Here is an 18,158-nt window from a genome sequence, read left to right as displayed (position 1 = left end):
GACTTCGAGTTGCCTTTTATCTCAGGACACCCTGATCTGGCGTTACTGAGCTACTATTCCAACCCTCACTTCAGAGATGTGGAAAACTGAGGCCCAGAGAGGAAACCTGATTAACGCAGAGTCCCCCTGCCGTCGTGCCCGGACCAGCGCTCCTGCTGCTTCCCAGCTCCTCACTTCAGACACAACTGCCCCCAACACAGGCCCAGTGTGGGAGGACGTGAGGGACCCGCACAGCCTGCCTCCACCACACGTGATGTCTCGTGTGCAATGCATCCCCCTCCTGGGGACTTGACGTCCAGGCCACGGCGCTCTGCCCTCACTGCACTGACCCCCGGCCCCCCAGCCCCCCATCCTCCCCGACCTCAGGAGCCTCCACGAGACTCTGCCCCCCTGAGCCCAGGGCTCCATCTCTCAAGAAAGGCATCCTCTGCAGGGCCGAAATGAGCCCTCTAGGGACATTTCAAAGAAAAGCGTGAAATACAAAGGCTCTGTAGAGAAGCACAGGAATCTGCACTAAGTGAGGATAAAAGGCAGCTGCAAACCAGCTGGTAAAATGCAGTGCCTGCTCGAATCCCACCCTAAAGCCTGCTGGGAGGACAGCTAGAGACAGGTCAGCATTGTCACTGAGGGTCCCTCCCCCACCTACCCACTAGCAGGGCCCTATGAGACCCAACACAGCCCGCAGAGCCCCACGGTGAGCGCGCCATCAGAAGGGCCACGACAGAGCCTTCTAAAAAGAAGTCCAGGACTTCCCCGGTTGGCGCGGTGGTTAAGAATCCACCCGCCAGTGCAGGGGACAGGGGTTCGAGCCCTGGTCCGGGAAGATACCACATGATGCGGAGCAACTAAGCCCATGCGCCACAACTACTGAGCCTGCGCTCTAGAGCCCATGCTCCGCAACAAGAGAAGCCACCGCAATAAGCCCACGCACCGCAACAAAGAGTAGCCCCCGCTCGCCGCAACTAGAGAAAGCCTGTGCCCAGCAATGAAGACCCAATGCAGCCATAAATAAATAAATAAATAAATTCAAAATAAATAAATAAAGTAAAAGAAGTCCAGCATCACAACTGTACCCACTCATCCAACACATCATAACTGCCCACCTGCCCCTGGGCAGGTCCATCCAGGAGTTCTCCACAATGAAAACCGGCAGATTTGATCATTGCCGGTTGAGTTATGAAAATGCTCCCACTAAGTTGCTTCCACTAATAGTGCTTGGTATTTTATGGTGCTTCTCCCATCTTTAGTTTGTGAGCTATTAGCATACAACTCCAACTGAATGGCTACTAGGAGCTGGCAGACACCCCGGGGTGCTGGGACTGTGTCCTTGCCCTCCTGGGGTTCTCAACCCAGGGGAGACAGAGCCATGGTTGAGTTCTTTATGTGCAAAATGTACCAGGCACTGGTAAAGAGAAATAGGACACAGCCTCTTCCCAAGGACGGGCCAGACACGCCAAATGCCTGGGTCCTGGTCATGGCCTTGGCTGGCTCACCAAATCACAAATTGTGATTTATTCAGCAATAAACTGATCACAACAAAGCCACCCCAGTTTCACCCACCCAGATCTCAGTGAACGTGTCTGCCACTGTTGCCTAAGCTTTGCCTCTCACAAAAAAATTTCGATATCCATCTTTTCTTTTCTAAATATTTAAAAAATCTCTCCTCCATTTTCCTAGGAGTTTCCTCTGCCTCTCTTGCTTTTATAAATTCACAAGTAATTAAATACTCATGAATTGACATGCTTTGTCCTAAATGTAACTGAACCTACATAACTGATTGTTTTCCCTTTTCACCTTGGATTCCAGGAAGCTCAAGGCTAAATTTAGACCTTGATCACAGAAGAAAGGTTAGTCGTTGTAGTTAGAAATTTTGTATTCTCTTTTCTGACTGGGTTTTAATTTCCCATTTCTATTTTAATAACCTCACTGTCATATCTTTTGCTATAAGCCTCCAAAATCCTTTTATGATAAGAGGAGGAGAATAAATGAAGTCAATTTTTAAAAAGGCATACTCTCCAGGTATTCTTTCAAGAGGTTATTGATCATTGAAATTATCCTTTTCTGAGGAAGATGGCTTTAATTTATGCCTATAAGCAGGGTTCTCTGCCCTTCCAGGATGCTGTCTCAGATGTGAATTTTACAAATTGATGGAGACAGTTCTCATTGCCTACATTGTTTTCCCTAAATGCCTTTAGCAACCTGTGTGTGAATCAACGCATCCCCCCAAGCTACATTTATGATTAAGCAATAATTATAATGTGCCTGGACCTGCACCTCAAATGTTCACCTCAAGTCAAGATGTGTGTCCCCTTTAATCTTTTCCTGATCAAGCTTCTGCCTCATGTCTGGCCCCCACACCCCATTCTCCCTGGGAAGCAATCAGAAGACCACATGAATGAACAAACAGGCTGGAACACCCATCTGATTTTAGAAGATTCCCTCAGGCAAACATTAAATCCTGTCTCCACCTCCCTGCCCCCCATGCCCTGTTGTGCTGCTGTGAGCGACTTTCATTCCTAACAGCTGATTCTGTTCAGCAAATGTTTGTAAATGTCGGTGGTGTGTCTCCTCCACGCTACAGTGAGCTTCCGCCCCCTGCAACTGTGTTTTCTGAGGCTTTTGTGTCTCCTAATGGTGCCTGGAACATTTTGAACATGATAAGGAACTCAAATAAAATGAACAATAAGCGTCCCCAACCAGCTAGAGCTTTCAACAAGGCCCTTAATGAAAACACTGAACCGCATCGACATCTGATAAAGGCAAACATCTGGAGATGCCAGTGGCAGATGCCCGATTCTGCTGAGGCTGATGAATGGGCACCGAGTTATCTGGGGCTCAGTAGCGTCACTCAGCTGGGCCTGCTGCTACTTCGACGACAGGCTGCCCCCTTCCCAGGACACAATCCCGCCTGGAGAGAGTTGGGAATGCTTGGTTGTCCATTCACCAGCCTAAGCCATGCCAGCTGACCACCACCATGGGTCTGTTGCCCTGTCCGCACGGAAGAGAAGGACCAGGTTAAATTTATTTTCTCTTTCACTTTTCCATTTCACAGAAATATCATATTTTCTAGACGAAGGTGTTAATTATACCATAGGCACCATCACATGGCACTAAGTGATAACTAAATGTTCAGGAGGTTGACGTGTATATTGTTTCAAGTAGCTCTGTGATTCATTATCTAATTTAGATAAACGGCAAATAGTGGTATCATAATAGCCCCCTTTTATTCTGGTTTACTCCTCACTGTCTCTGGGTGTAGAATAAGAAATGAGTCATCAGACAGGCCCTGTGGGAAAAATGGCAGGCTGGCTAAGAGCATAGGCTCCAGCATTAGACCCATGGGGCTCGAAAACCCAGCCCTGCTGCTGACCAAGGGCAAAAGCTGTGACCGCTGAGGGCTTCTCGGACGGGATCAGGGTTGAGTACAGAGTGGGATAAACCCCTTGGCACTGTGTCCAGCATAAAGAATGGGCTCCACCTGTGTTAGCTGTTGTTAAGTCCTGGGTTGAGGGCAGAGGGATGTCTCTGGATTTCCACTCTCAGGGGTGAGGGGCATGTGCCCACATGAGCCTCCAAACTGTACCCAGCGAGAAGGGGGTGTGAACCGAGGGTTGTACTGTGAAAGGGCAGCCCCTGAGGTGTGCCATCCTGCAGCAGAGCTGGCATCTCTCCAGAGCCCAGGCCATGTTTACTCACATTTCTGAAAGAGGAAGAGGGCTTTCAGCCTATATGTTTTACTCCAAGTCACCATTTTCTTCTGAGTGTAGCTTGGCTCTTCATGATGGGAGAGGAACATCAGGTCTCCCAGACAGAATGATTCTGTGCATCTCCTTTCATGAAGGCCGGCCAGGAAGCCAGCAGAGTCTTGGGAACAATGCAGTCCTGGCCAGTAGGACAGAAGCTACAGGGCAGCCATGAGTCCCAAGGATGTGACCCCAAACCTTTATCAAAACACCTGCCTTGGGGGAAGAAACCCAGCTGTCCCCACTCATAGTGCCTCAGAAATAGGTCTCCACCAAAAGCTACAGATTCCATAAATAAGTTAAAAATCAAATTATCAGAAGAGGAAAATCCCATTTTCCAAGAGTTACCAAATGTCTGGGTAAGAGCCAGGGTCTACCCCAGCCTGGCCCACAGGGCCTGGCAAGTCCGGACACATGTGACTAGGGTTACAGAAGCTGCCCCACTTCTGGTGTCGCCAAGAACAAGGTCTCCCACAGAGTGTGCCAAGTCACTGGAGTGGCCCCGCCAAGTACCAGTGCCTTTTCGTTTCCAATTTGGGCAGAAAGCTTTCTTTTCTATGTTCTATTCTTAGAAACAGTGTGTCAGGCTGTCGTGATAGCCCCTGATTCTGCCCTGGACTGGGCCACAAACAGTCTCTGGGGGCTGGAGCCTCAGTGACAGGTGGGCCAGGGACACAGGTGACTCCCCTCCTGCTCCCTGAGGGACCCTGACTCATCCTGCAGTCCTGCTACTAAAGGTTTCCCACCAGACCCTCCTTGTCTACCAGCACTGCACACCCACCCTTGCGTTTGCTAAGCTGTGGTCACGGGGATTCCGGGAGAAAACACAGACTGGTGCTCCCGGCAGAATAAAGCGCACAGGCTTTCTGACAGCTCCTCGAGGGCCTTGGCCCCTTTAGTCACAGGCATTCTGTAAAAAGGGGAATCTCCTCTCCTCCGTTGTAGGTGGATCCAGTGGTGTATCCTTCAGGGTGCTGGCCAAGCCTCGGGGTTGAAGTGAGCCAGGGTAAATTATCCTGCAGGCGATCAAACATCAGCAAATCCATCCTAATTCACTTCATTTAAAACTTTTGTTTTCCATAAAGGATTAAGCCAGGAAAGAATTTAATCACATCAAATCCACTTCCAAAATGGTTACAGATCCCACGATCAAGAGTAATGATTAGGGTTTCCCTGGTGGTGCAGTGGTTAAGAATCCGCCTGCCAATGCAGGGGACACGGGTTCGATCCCTGGTCTGGGAAGATTCCACATGCCGCGGAGCAGCTAAGCCCGTGCGCCACAACTACTGAGCCTGTGCTCTAGAGCGTGCGTGCCACAACTACTGAAGCCTGCGTGCCTAGAGCCCGTGCTCTGCAACAAGAGAAGCCACCGCAATGAGAAGCCTGCGCACCGCAACGAAGAGTAGCCCCCACTCAACGCAACTAGAGAAAGCCCGCGTGCCGCAACGAAGACCCAACGCAGCCAAAAATAAATAAATAAATTAATTTATTTTTTTTAAAAAAGACTAAAAAAAAAAAAAATACCCAGATGTTGAGAACTCGTGTTTGGTACCTAATTGATGAAAGTAGCCTTCCTGACACCAAGAAGTAGCCTTCCTTCAGGTTAGGGGCAGGAAGACAGAGGAAGAGGTGAGGTCAGGACCCTTTTCTTTACACCGAGCTCAGTTCTGACCTGCAGCAAATTTGCACTGGTGTCTGCTGTGAGCCGGGTGCTGTTCTGGGGGAGCAGCAGGGAACAAGACAGACACAGTCACTGCCTTTGTGGGCTTTACTTCCTAGTGGAGGAGGAAAGACAACACAGAAATGCATACTGTGTGAAGTGGTGATTCAGGAAAGAAAAATGGAGCCGGGTAAGGGGACAGAGGGTGATGGAAAGGGCGTTATTTTATACGGGGTGGTACAGGCTATGCCAAGGTGGGGGGGGGGGTGCCCTGAATAAAGCGGACGAGGGAGCCATGTGGATAGCAGAGTGTTCTGTAGGCGCAAAGACCCTGCTGGAGGCAGTACCCTGATGCGGCCGCTACAAATCCCTCTCCAGCCTCAAAGAGGCAAGCCTGGGGCTTCCCTGGTGGCGCATTGGTTAAGAATCCGCCTGCCAATGCAGGGGACACAGGTTCGAGCCCTGGTCCAGGAAAATCTCACATGCCGCGGAGCAACAAAGCCTGTGTGCCACAGCTACTGAGCCTGTGCTCTAGAGACCTTGAGCCACAACTATCTGCGCCACAACTACTGAAGCCCCCATGCCTAGAGCCCGTGCTGCACAACAAGAGGGGCACCGCAATGAGAGGCCTGCGCACCGCAATGAAGAGTAGCCCCCGCTCGCTGCAACTAGAGAAAGCCCACACGCAGCAACAAAGACCCAACGCAACCAAAAAATTTACAAATAATAATAAGAGCAAAGCTAAGTAAATGTCTTTAAAAAAAAAAAAAAAAAGAGGCAAGACTAGCTCCTTATCAATCCAGGAACAAAGCCTCCTCACCAGCAAGTCAACAGAGTGGGCCTCAGTCCCAACGAGCCATTCTTGCCCTTCTCAGCAACTTCCTGGAAGCCTCCTAACTCAGCACACACTGGCTTCCCAGGGGAATGACATGCCAACTTGGGGGTGCGTTCTGGACTGAGATACCAGCAGGAAAGGCTCTGAACAGCCATTGCTTTAAACTCTCAGTCACGGTACCCACCAGGCTGTACAACCAATCAGACCATTAGAAGAACACCCCATGCCTTCCAACACCAGCATAAACGTGTCTGCTGACCTCACGTGGACCCTGCTCTGTGGGGCTCCCACCGCTGGTGCCAAGACGAAAAGCCCGACTGAGTCATGATTCTGGCCTAAAGCTTATCCTCAGATGATGACAAATGTACCTGCCAGGATCAATCCCAGGCTCACAGCCCTTAGCACATGGATGCAGTCCCCTTCCCGGGGCTGGTATATCTCACATCACCCCCATTTTATGGGGGAGACAAACTGAGGGTGCTGTATCGCTCAGGGCTCAGTCAGGGAGGCAGAACCATGCAAGCATGATGGCATAAGGAAATTATTATAGGAGTCAGACCTTACCAATTGTGAGAGGAGCTGGAGAAGCAATGGTCCAAAAGAGGGACCTGATGGACCAGAGGAAGGTCACTAGCTGGCCCTGGTGTGGGTGAGGGCGTGTCGGAGCTTGCAGAGAGGTCTGGAAGGCAGGCCCGTGCAGTGAAGGGAGGCTGTGGTAGGAGTCTACGAAACATTGTTGGCTCTTAGTGGCCACCACCTCCATGAGTTTGCAGAGAAGGGTCTGGGATCTCTGTTGGTCAGCTGGGCTGGCAATCGAGAAGGAAGAGGGGACAAAAGTTTCAATCCAATCTGAAAGTAACAGATCCAATCACAATCCCCAATAATCTGATTATTATTTGGCCTATATGACTCCCAAATCACCAGTTAGAAGAGAAATTCTCTCCCACTCAGAGCTGGTCAGAAGTTTTCCATGTCCATGAGCTCAGTGGCTGAGAGTTTTATGATCCTCAGGCACAGAAGGGGAAGGAAGGGCCAGCCGCACTTACTGGTTGATCTCCCAGCTTTGGTTTTGAACAGGGCAGTGTTCCAGGTGTCTAGAAACTTTTGTCAGGACTTGAAAGATGTGACCATGGCAGGATGAGGCTGGCGGTGTGCACGTGGCCAGTCTGAAAGTTGCCCCCATTTATGTCTGGGACACATGACTGTGTGTACCTATAATGTATGGTACTGAAAAAGTTTGTCTCTTCCACTTAATTTTTTCTTAATGCTGTCAGAAAGTACTGGTTGGTCCTTCTGGTCTGAGTCTAATCCGACCATCACTGTTGTCTAACTCACTGGACCAGCTTCTATATCTTGATAAATGTTGACAGAGCCACTACATTGAATTAGCAGCTGATTATATCTGATTTACCCTCTAACAGGGTTAGGTCCATTTCCTGGGATGTAGCAGAAGGGCCGGACGGTCACCAAGATGATCCATAATTGCCTCTTAAAATTGCAGCCCAAATGGGTCATGCCAACGGGTCCCTCAACTAAGGGGGACACCCAAGCAGAGCTGGGCAAGACTGGACAAGAAGCACCATGGCTGCCAGTACCTCCATAAAGCCCTTGACCCAGGACACATCACCCCTGATGCTTCTGTTTGAGGGTGGCCCCTTCCAGAGGCCACTTGCCAAAGGCAAAAAATGAGACCAGGAGGCTCTGTGACAGGATAGATTGAGAAGAGCTCTGGTTTCAGAATCACATGGATCTGGGTTCAAATCCCAGCTCCTCCACTGTGATCTTGGGCAGCACGCTTTACTTCGCTGGGCCTCAGTCTCATCTGTAAAATGGTAACGACAATAGTAGCCACCCTGCTATGGTGTAGAATGGGGAGGTGTGATGATGTCAGGAACTCAGTGTAAGCCCCATGGAGCCGAGGGCTTCGGGGTATCATGGGTGTCACTGATGTGACTGTGTTTGTCACCAGGCACTCCTCTCTGGACGTGGGCACTACAGAAGCAATGTCGATACCTGGCAGCTGGCCAAGTCCTCTAATCAGTGAAGACAGGGAACCTGGCGGTCTGGGCAAGAAGCAGCTGACCGGGCTCTGAGTCACCCAGGAGGAACGGGGACCACCACCCTCCCCCCATATTGCAGTCAGCTACGTCTGGGGGAGCCTGGGCCTGGAGGGTCCTCGTATGTGGGTGTCCCCAAGATGGAATGGATGGCACTTAGCTCTTCTGGACCCCACGGGACTAGAAGAGGTCCCCTCCACTCCCACTCCCCTCCATCCCACATAGCAGCCGTGCTGGGGGGAAGGAAGGCGGAGGCCACCACTGTTGTCCTGTTTACATCCAAAGCCTGTGAAGACCAGGGACCAGTCCTCATAAATGAAGCGAGGTGGTAACAGATGTGCAGTGGAGCATCAGGCCACGGGGAAGTGGCAGCTGGATGGTAGCCCCTCCCACCTCACCCACCGCCACTGCCCGCCGCACCTCCACCCTGAACCCAGAGCAGGAGCCCACCTAGTAGGAGAGGCCAGAAGCCCCCACCTAGGCAAGCCAGGCCTCACCCTTCAGCCCAGCCAGGCCTGATTTTGAATCCTGAAGTGACCTCCCCCCACCCACACACAGAGGGACAGTTTTCTTCCTTCAGTATTTGAATGAGAGGCCAAGAGCCCGAGGAAGCTCAGGGAGAAGCTCCTCGGCCCAAGGAGGCCTGGGGGATCTGTTCTCTTTTTTCTGAGCCAACAGCTACAGGCTCGGTGTTTAAAAACGTTTGAATCAACAGAGGAACTGTTTATCAATATTTAAAAAAAGAAATGTAATTAGAGGTTGGCAAACCCCCAGGGCTCCAGGCCATAGATGTCAAAGGCTTCCTTGACCTGGAGCCAGGCGGAGGGGTTGGGGGGAGACAGGGTGGAAAGCGACCGCAGACACGGGCTGCTCCGCCATAAACCCCACTGGGCAGGGCTCCCTGCTGAGGCTCGTGAAAGCCTCCGTGGCCAATGGAATGGCATTTCACATGCGTCCACGTTTTCCTTTCCTAGGTGGTTTTTCTTTCTAAACTTGGGAATACAGACATTCTATTTTAAGAACATTAATTACTGTCCAATTTTAATGTAAGTAATGCGAACAAAAAAACCAACTTTGAACCAGGGAAAGAAAACAATTTATGGGGTGATTTTATGTTTACATCCCTCAAGATTGCCTGAGAACATTTGTCTAATGCATTTATTTCTGGTCAAGAGAAGTGAATACCTGACTTTTTGGTGGTTTCTGGAGAACGAGGTGAGGGCTGGCCACATCTGCCTCAGAGATGCCGGCTCGGTCCACCTCAGGCCAGGATGCCTCCTCGGGGCTCAAAGAGGTAGTGTCAGGAACGTAAAAATAGAGAGGGATTCGGCAGCCTCCTTGACACACGGTGTTCTCATCCCAGGGACTGCCACGTAGGGCCCTCCTGTTCCAGCTATTCTAAGTGAAACAGAAAAAAAGTAAGACTATCTGAGACCTAAATAAAAACAGTGCTATATCTTAGCTACTTTTTTTTTTTCTGCATTCTTCCACCTTTTCCCAAGTGCTCTTTTTGGCTCCTCTTTCCTCACCAAGCCAAAAATGGGATACGTCTCAAGGTTCTGTCCTTGACCCCTTTTTTCCCTCCACCTGCCTTCCTTGAGAATGGACGTCCACAGCTGTGGCTTCAGCTTGGGGTCCACGTGGCCACAGCCCTGCACGTTCCAGGCACTGCCCGCCTCTTGGACAGCTCCCCTCCCAGTATGAGGCCCCAACATCCTGGAACCAGATTTGACACCTCCCTCTGGAGGGTCACATTTGGGGTATGTTGTCCCTCCTGGTCGTCAGTCCCCATGGCTCTGTCTGTATGCAGGTGGCCAGGTCCCAGCCCCTAGCCCCCCGAGAGCTCACCTCTGAGGCAGGGCTGGGACTACCGGGTGCTGCCTGCAGGAGGCCCTCATACTGACCGCCGGGGAGATCAGGAAGGCTACCCTGAGGACGACTTTTCAGCTGAGACCTGAAGCTGAGGAGCAGCCAGCCAGGCAAGGGAGGGGGATTCCAGCATGAGGGGACAGCGCGAGGAAAGACCCTGCCTGAGAGAGACCAGGACCATGGAGGAAGCAGAAGGGCTCTGGAGGAGGAGAAGACTGGCAAAGAGTGAGACGTGAGAGGATGGTGGGCTCAGGGCATGGATTTTATTCCGGGGGCAATGAAAGAGTTTTAAGCTTGGAAGGCAATCAGGTTTGCACGCAGAAAGATCACTTTGGCTTCTGTGCGAGAACAGATGGTAGGGGCCAGGCTGAAGGACCAGGTGAGAGACAATGAGCTTGGCCAGCATGTCCTCACAGCACCTGCCCAGCCCCACGGCAACAGCTCTACCCGGTTCCTGCGGGTTCATACCTTCCAAGCCTCACCAGCATTCTGTCCAGAGCAACAGCCCTTGGACCAATCCACACTCTGGTGCTAAGGACAAATAGTGGCAGCATCCACCTCAAGTCCCTCTGGGACAGGAGGGCAGCAGCAGAGAGGGGGGAGAGTGGTGGCTACAAGCCTTCCCAGACCCCTGGGGTGTTCCTCCCTGGTCTGTGGGTGCCTCCTGAGCATTAGGGAGCCCTGGAGGGTCAAAACCCTAGCCAGGAGGGGGCCATCGATAAGCTTTCCCCACAGAGTCTGGGCTCTGCCACTCTCTAGCCGTGTGACTCAGACAAGTCACTTACCCTCCCCGAGCCTCAGTTTCCCTCTCCGAGTGTGGGAACAATAACACCCAAACCTTCCCAGGCTGTTCAGAGAATTAAACAAGAGGTTCTGCATGCAACATCCCTAGCTTAGCGCAGTTTCTGGCACGCAGCGGGTGCCCCCGAAAAGGTTGATTATGATGATGATGGTAGTGATCTCAGCCAGCTGCAAGCACTACCACCAACACACGTGAGTTCACACAGGTCTTTCAACATTTAAGGCTACATGTTTGCCTATCTCCCTTTATATAAGGCAGCCTAATGGATGCACTAGTTCAAACAATTAGGAGCAGTTTTCTCACAGCTCCTGCTGTGCCAACTGGTATGTACAGAGGGAACTGAACCTTTTGGTGACTAACTTTCTGGTCTGGCTAGAAACCACTTTATTAATTCAACCAAGGTTCCTTGAGGGCCTCTCAGGGACTGGGCTCCATGCTCTGCACTCGGGGGGCTCTGGGCTGCCAGCACAAAACCCGGTGGGTGTGCAATTGAAGGGAGGGGCTTGACAGCTGCCGAGCTGAGCCTTAGAGGCTGGGTGCCAGGTAGATGGACTGGGGAGGGTGTTCCAGACACAGGGGACAGCATGTGCAAAGGCACGGAGGCGTGAAAGAGCATGGCATGTTCCAGGAAAGAGGAAAGCTAGAGGTTGAGGCCATCAGAATGAATCACTGGGAGGAAGAAAAAGGCAGACGTGAGGCTGAGGAGGGGGGGCCCATCACCAAGGGTCCCCACGCCAGGCAAGGTAGGGGGATTTGTTCTGTGCACAGAGAGAGATCTGAGATGCTGGACGAGGGCAGGATGAACTCAGACTGCTTGTGGTGGGGATCACGGGCTTGGACACGGAGCATGATGGAAGGGGCCACACCCAGGCTTACTGGCTGTGCCACCATGCGGGCAAGAAATGAGGAGGCCTGAGGGGAAATGACAGCCAGAGAAGGGGGGCAGCAGGGACTGGAAATGGACCGCAGAGCTGGGAGGGACTGGCTCTGGACAGGACACGTTGAGGGTGAGGAAGAGGCCAAGGACAGAGCCTGCCCACCCGACTGAAGGGGCAGGGCCTGCCAGGGCTGGGAGCAGGGAGCTGCAGCAGAGAGGGCAGGGTGGTCCCTGGAGACAGGACTCTGACTCCTGCCTTCCCTCCACTGCTTTCAATCTCCTCTCTGTCTTTCTCTCTTCTTTAAGTGCCACCAATAGGAAACCAAATCCTTTTTTTTTTTTAATTTTTTAATTTTATTTATTTTTTTATACAGCAGGTTCTTATTAGTTACCTATTTTATATGTTTTAGTGTATATACGTCAATCCCAATCTCCCAATTCATCCCACCAGGAAACCAAATACTTTTTAATTGTTTAATATATTTCCTTGTTTTTACTCTAAAAAAAAATGAGCAAGTGGAATGTTTTCTATTTCCTCCTCAAACAGAAAAGCAAAATTACCTATACATGAGCATTCATGTGCATGAATCTCTCAATTTTTATTCTCCCTGGATGTATTAAAAAAAAAAAAAAGGCATTTCAGGCACCAGGATGAGGTCTGGCAACATTATTTGGTGCCCAGCTGGCCCTGGGTGCCCTCCACCCCACCACAAGAGAGGCTCAGGCTGGCGGCCACGACTGAGCTCATCACTCAAGGGCTTGAGTGAGACCCTGACATGACAGCTCTTTACCTGTAGGATCTGCAAATCTTCCCTCAAAGCCAGAGGGCATGTTCTTAAACCCCCGGACGATGACATTTTGATAAAGTTTTTTTTTTTTTAAAATGATTTCACTTTGCAAGACAAACAGCTAATAAAATAGAATCTTTTTTGGTAACCACCCATACACCAATCAATCTGTCACTCGGAAAACTTTCCTGAGAGGTGTGAAATGAGGCCACTCTGGTGTTCTATGGGAACAGAGAGCCCCCCAAGAAGACTTCTTCTCACGCAGATGACACCTGCCACCCCAAAACAGGGAAACAATCTGATTCAGAGCACAGGAAATACACAGCTAATTAGTTGCTCAATCAATATTGACTTTTGGAAGACGAGCAGGAGGCAACTGTTCCAGTGTTTACAGGCAGCTGCCCACACATCCACATCATGAGTGTATCTCACCTCTTGTTTCTTTTCAATTCCATCCCTATTGGGAACAAAACACAAAAGCGTTTCCCACCCTGGGGGCCTGCAGAGTGAGCTGCACCATGTGGCCCGTTCTGTGCTGCAGCCCTTCAAGTAAGAACTCAAAGGGTCAACACCAGCAAAAATCAAAAGGACAGGTTTCAGTCATAAAGCACATCTCCTTTGTGCCCATTTGAGGCTACCTTCAGAATCAAGACCCTCCCCTCACTCACTCCATCTTCCCATCTCTGCTTGGCTACTTCGTGTTTTTTCCACCTTTATTTTCCCTTAGCCCTAATTCTCTCACTGCTTAAAAAAAGAAGTATTATATTGTACATACAACACAGTTTAAGTCATCTTGAATTGTTTTTAGAACAAGATGGAATAAATCTTAATCAGAATCCCCCTCAAAGCAGCTCTAACTGCAGAATTCTCCTGAGTTAACCTTGGAAGGGAAGCAGGCACCACAGTGTTAGATACTAAGCAGCAGTGTCTGAACACAGTAGGCCCTCAAGGAATGTCAATTAATTTGTTTTTAGATGATGGAATCTGCAAACCCTCAGGAGCAAGTAAGGTGAACTGAGTAATAACTACGTTGAAAGAAAGAAATGACCAAAATACTACTAACAGGAACAGATCAGAACAACAACAACAACAAAAATGACTGTAATTCCATGACTGTAAAAGAATGGAGAAACATATGGATGTAGTAGTTTGCCTAATTGAAACAACAGAACAAAGGAATCAGTGATGTTGAGGATAAAATAAAACATCCAACCAGAAATGGAGACACAGAAAACAAACAAAGGTGCAAATAACTGATCTGGAAAATGGGAAATGGGGTCACAGCCCAAAAATAGGAGAGAGAGAGATGGATGGGATGAGGCATATGATGAGGAAAACATCTAGAAAGAAACAATACAAGAAAAGTTTACAGAGATGAAAAAACAGCTCAGCCTAGAACTAAAGTATACGCACTGTGCCTTTCAAGTTTGACTCTCAGGGAAAGAAATAAACATTTGCTAGTTCAATTTTTGAATGGTAAATTATCTGGCAAGCCAAAATGAAGGGAGATAGGTTCTTTTGAAATTAGAATGACCAGAGAGCTGACATCATGAGAGTAAAGATAAACCTCAGGAAAAAACGTGCAATTCTAACCACACGTGTATTCTAACCACACATCAGTTATGCTCCTAAACAAGACCTGCTCTGTACAAGTAGAAAGAAACAAACTCCTCTCACCAGCCATTCCTAGTAGTTATTCTAGGATACTTCTGCATCCCCCACTAAGGTCCCAACCAAATGCACAGACTAGCCAGCTCAGCTTGCCTGTCCAGCCATGCCTCTTCCCTTACCTTGGTGCTGGGGTTCTAGGGGTAACTCCTTCACCAGAGTTCAGTCAAGACCTTTCCCCAAGGCCAGCAGTTGCTCCCCACCCTTACCTCAAGGGGTTTCTGCCAACCCAACTTAGTCTCAGATCTGCATGAAGTCTGAACCTGACACTCAGCTGAAGGGCTGTGCGACTTTGTGTATGTTACCAAACCTCTCTGGGCTTGAACCTTGTCGAAGGTAACCTGACTCCAGCATCATCATGTGGATAAACAAACCAACCTTCTAGGTGCTAGGCCCTTTGCAAACATTATTTCTGGACCTATAAAGTCAGTGTTATTATCCTCATTTCAAGAAAGTAGAAACTAAGGCTTGGTGAGATGCCCTGCTTGAGGCCACTACTTACTGGTCTAGGGAGCAGGTCCGTCCAACTCCACAGCTGGTTCTGCTCTCCAGGCTGTGTCTCAGGACAGGTAGAGGCATCCAGGAACCTGGACAAAGCTCCGTGCGTCTGGGCATGTGGTCTCACTTGGAGCTGCACGTCCATCAGGGGTCATCCCAGGTGACGGTCTGTGGTCTGGGGGCCTGTGGGCTTGAGGCTCATGGTGGATAAGCAGGCAGGCGTGTGTTTAGGACCACTGCTGGCTCGGTGGACACTGCCTTGCTGTGCTGGGTAAACAGCCCACTTTCCATGCCCACCCCCCATGCCCGCCCTCACCCCCTCCCACTGCCTATTTAAGCAACAGGGCCCAGCTCCACTGGCCCCAGACACCGCCAGCTTCCAGAGCTAGGAGAGCAGTGCTGCAGGCCTCGCTCACTCGGGATGAAGGGTCCTTCTGTTTCACCATTTCCTACTGGTGCGTTTTGAATGATGATGCTGAGCTGGGTTATAGCGGGAGCTGATTCTGCTCGCCTGGGAGCGTACTGAGATATATAACTGGCAGAGGGAGGCTCTGATTGAATTTTTCCCATTTCTAATCCCTGACTTGATGTGGTCTTATTTTCAAAGAGGGAGAAAGGCTGTAGTTTGTTGAAGGACAGAGGAGAGCGTATTTCAAAACAAGGTCTGGCTCAGAATATCAATGATCTTACATGTTTTTCTTTTCTTTTGAGAAGAGGAAAAGTCCTGTAATCTCAAGGTTGCAGAGATTCCATTTCCTATCAGGAACCCCTCCCTAAATAGTTAGATCCTGTCATTTAATTTTATTTTGGAAAAACACACAGGGGATTTTTCAGAAGAGTCTGGGAGGGGGGAGAGACTATGCAGCCTACGGGGGATAGTTTGGGGAATATCTGAGGACAAAGACACCCTCCTTGGCAAATCTCTCATTGAGAGATGAGGTGTGAGCTCCTCACTGCTCTGGGAGAGCGCGGTGGGAGCTGAGAGCCGCAAAGGTCGGGATGGCTCCTTTATGTCCACTTTCAGATGTTTGCCAGCCTGTGGTCTAGGGGCAGGGTGAAGGTGGCTTACTGAGGGTGAGGAGGCAGGCATCCCAGGCACAGGGGACAGGACACCCTCTAACGTCTTGGCAGGTTGGACTCCCTAGGCCATGGGTGGGGAGGGATGCCTGCCAAGTGCTTAACTCAGAGGAAATAAGCCAGGGTGTCCATAAAAACAAGGGCCCCCTCCTGTAGAGCATGTAGAGCGAGGACCTAGGGGCTCAGGCTTCCTTCTTCCCTCTCTGATCTGGTAACATCCAGTACCTGTGCTCACTTGGTCCTGGCCGTAGCCATCCAAGATCCTGTAGGGAACCCCAGTGTTACGGGGGAGGGGGCATCTGAGGCTCAGAAGTTAAATGACTTGCCCAAGACCTTTCAGCTGACTAGAACCCTTGTCTCACTGGAGGTTTTCTAATGGATTTCTAATCAGGAGGGCGCCAACTGTTTCCCAAGTGAGAAGACACTCCTTACAGCTCCTCTGCAACATCTTTGGCTTGAGGGCAGAGGGCTTGGGACTCAAATTTCAGATTCTTCTGAAACCGTTTGGGTGATTTGCAAAATAAGTGTATATACAGGACAGCGGCTGGTCGAGGGGCCCTGGGGAGTAACAGTTGCCTTGCCTGCGATGTGAGGGTGGTAAGAGGGCTCTGGGCCGGGCAGCAGAACTGGCTTGAAAAGGTGTAAAGCCAACGAGCTCCGCGCAGGGTTGCGCGGGTGCGGGCTGAACTTCCTGGGCCGAAATCCAAGAGGCCGAGCCAAAAGCCAGGGATTCGGCTGCAAATTCGGGGGCGTGACTTGGGACTGGAAGGAGGGGCTAAAGAGCAAGGACTTTGCCTGAGGCCAGGGGGCGCGGCCAGAGAGCTGCCTGGGGCCAGGTTTCAGGAGGCGGGGCCGAGAGAGTCGAGGCCAGGTAGTGCCTGAGGCCCAGGGGCCTCGCGACCAGAAATCGGGGCGGATCCAACACCTGAGGCCGGGGCGGGGCTAGAAGGGTGGGGCGGGGCCAGAGAGTGAGCCGGGCCTAAGAACCCCTACTAGGGAGTGTCTGGGCCCGCCGATCCTCCGAATGGGTCAACAAGGAATGCGAGGAGCAGGTGGCTTCGTGTCCAAAGGTCTCCGCTCACACGAGCGCCCTCCCAAACGCCCCGCTCCGAAGACCCCATTGGGTTCACGAAGCGTCCCCGCTGAGCCTTTCCTCTGCCGGTCTGTGTACTCCTTATCTGCGGCCAAGCGGCTTCCTCCCCGTGCCCCACCCCCGTCCCAGTAGCCACTGTCCCTCTTTCCGGGTCTGGGTTCAGCTCTCCCCCACCCTCAGGTGTCTTTGTGAGGCTGAGAATTACACAAAGCTCCTGCGGAGAACTCCGATTGTTCTAGCTTCGCCTATCAGATCAAACCCCTACCCCGCGGCCAGGGCTCCGAATTCGCCTCTCCCCGCCACTCACCTGCACATCGCCGGCTTGGCCAGGGTCCAGCCGTCCACGTGGAAGCCTCATGCCTCCCACCCACGGAGTCCTCCGCACCTGTCAACCCTCCTATCCCCCGGGCCTGTCTAGGTCTGTCCCACAAACCTCAGCTTCCACCCCCTCTGGCTGAACTTCGTGGGGACAGCGGGGCCCACACCCTCTCCTTGGCGACGTGGAGGGTGTGGCGGTGCTTCCGGCGCGGGTGCGGCCCCTCGGTCTTTGTACCTGGCTCACTTGTACTGCGCTGTTCGGTGACTGTGGAGGTCCGGACACCTCTGTGAACCGCTCATCTACTTTCAGGTCCTTGAGTTCACGCAGGGAGTGCTCCCTCTTCAGCCAGAAGGACAAGAAGGTCCCCGCGGCCCCTCCTCAGGTGAGAGGAGCTTCTGGAAGGGGGAGGGGGACGGGAGGGGGCGCTCCAGGCCTCCCCTCATAGGCTACTTATTAATGTTTTATATAAAGAGGTACTGTGTGAGATTGTTTGAGAAAAGGTTCTGCTGCTTGGATAAAAAGTTTGAAAACACAGCTCTGGGGTAAGCAATCTGGAGCAAGCAGTTTGGTCCCATTCTGAACCCACCCTCATGTGGTTCAATGCCTGCAGAGGGGGTATGTCTGACACACCCAAATCTATGGAGAAAATTCGAACTCCTTCAATAAGTAGGAAAAGGATTGAGGCAGCACTTCACAATAATGAAGGAATACAATTTAAATATCCTGGAAATTGTAATCAGATATCATTACCCATTAAACTATTTAAAAAAATTTTTTTAAATGCTAAAACCCAGTGCATTTCACAGTAAGGATGCTGTGAAACAGGCACTCTCAAACAACCTTGGCGAAAAGCAGTTTGGCAATATGTATCA

General features: G+C 50.9%; 1 protein-coding gene across 1 annotated transcript in view; it reads left to right on the top strand.

The window, feature by feature from the left end:
• Positions 1-18,158, top strand: part of SMPD3 (sphingomyelin phosphodiesterase 3) — an 82,112-nt gene that overhangs the window by 36,835 nt on the left and 27,119 nt on the right. The window contains exon 2 of the mRNA XM_059905110.1: positions 17,596-17,668. The gene's annotated coding sequence lies outside the window, so the exon portion shown is untranslated. The remainder of the gene's footprint in view (positions 1-17,595; positions 17,669-18,158) is intronic.

The sequence above is a fragment of the Balaenoptera ricei genome, chromosome 19 (assembly GCF_028023285.1).
Source record: "Balaenoptera ricei isolate mBalRic1 chromosome 19, mBalRic1.hap2, whole genome shotgun sequence".
Classification (NCBI taxonomy): domain Eukaryota; kingdom Metazoa; phylum Chordata; class Mammalia; order Artiodactyla; family Balaenopteridae; genus Balaenoptera; species Balaenoptera ricei.
This window is presented reverse-complemented; position numbering and strand designations above follow the sequence as displayed.